Source organism: Echinops telfairi, unplaced genomic scaffold (genome assembly GCF_000313985.2).
Source record: "Echinops telfairi isolate 266 unplaced genomic scaffold, ASM31398v2 ScPeMD7_7467;HRSCAF=8505_1, whole genome shotgun sequence".
Classification (NCBI taxonomy): Eukaryota; Metazoa; Chordata; class Mammalia; order Afrosoricida; family Tenrecidae; genus Echinops; species Echinops telfairi.
Genome location: NW_022111368.1, coordinates 6,775,771 through 6,777,024, shown reverse-complemented (window position 1 = coordinate 6,777,024; position 1,254 = coordinate 6,775,771). Strand labels below are relative to the sequence as shown.

The following is a 1,254-nucleotide window of genomic DNA, read 5'->3' as shown; positions in this document are numbered from 1 at the left end:
TTGGTTTATAGGAATTTTCGTTTGTGTGTATTTGTGTTTGGGTCTGAAAGTCCCTCTCTTTTCGTTGTCGATGGAGACCGACTTCTTCAAAGCCCTGCTAACATCTTCTCCCAGGAGACCCTCCCTGAACACCCCAAGCCTGGCTCCTTCTCACTGCCCAGGAGCCCTGGGTGACATGTATGCTTAAACATTCGACACTAATTGAAAGGTTGCTGGTTTGAACACAGGCCTAGGCCAGCGATTTGCTTCAGAAAGTTGACAGCCTTGAGGTCCAGTGAAGCAGGTCTACTGAACACCAAGACGATGATTATGAGTTAGAATAAACTCGGTGGCAACCAGCTGTGTTGCTGTGTTGATTTTCTTTCTCTTCTGTATTTCTGAAGTCCACAATGCATCTTGTCACTTCGTTCAGCGATTTCTCTTTAGCAAGGATCGGCTCCAGTCACGTCTCACGGAGAAACGAAGTAAAAGAAAGATAGAAGGTCTGTGCTCAATTTTATTCGGTTTTGTTTCTCCTCTTTGTCATGCCAACTTAACAGAAAGCCTCTCAAGGACCAGGGTATTTTATATCTGCCTCCTTTCTCCACAGTCCTCAGGCCAATGCTGAATAAACAGAGAGTGACTGATTGATGACTGTGGAAATTAGGCCAAGTGATTGCACCGGTGATTTAGAAGTTTACTCAGGTATTTGGAGCAAGATCACAGGCCATCTCCACCGGGTACTAAAATCCAGCCCGCCGCCAACCAGTGGAAGGTGAACAAGGCTGACAGTCAAATTGCTCCGAAGTCGTTCCTGGTTCCGGTTTTCAGACACGGGAAGCTCTCCTCTGGGTTTGCTATGAGTTCATGTGCTCAGATGACTGGGCTGATCTGTGAAACATGTTTTCTCTTTTGTTTGTTTTCTGATTGTCAAGCCTGCACTCTGCTTAGGGTCATTCTTGGGTCTGCCCAGTACTGAATGGAAGGGGGGCAATTGAGCCAGGTGCTGCAAGGGGAGCTGGATGTGTTCCGGTGATGTCACTGGGGCCTTCCAAGCCAATGCCATGAGCCTCTCATCGAAGGCCTTTCCACTCAAAACAGGAGACCACCAAAAAAAGTAAAGACCTTTTTAATTTAAAAATACAGGTATTGTTAATTCAGCTGTTTACATTCAGTAAAAATAAATTCTAACTTTGGACTCCATCAGCCTCTCTCATAAATATTGTACAAAGAGAAGAGTTTTTCTTCTACAAAAGCACCTATCTCTCTCTCTCT

The 1,254-nt window shown here is 45.2% G+C and overlaps 1 long non-coding RNA gene across 1 annotated transcript; it reads left to right on the top strand.

Moving 5' to 3' along the window:
• Window positions 1-398: 398 nt before the first annotated feature.
• LOC123520938 lies at window positions 399-1,180 on the top strand. Its single transcript, XR_006679446.1, has 2 exons — window positions 399-482; window positions 590-1,180. It is a non-coding gene; the product is annotated as an uncharacterized LOC123520938 (long non-coding RNA).
• The last annotated feature ends 74 nt before the right edge of the window (window positions 1,181-1,254 follow it).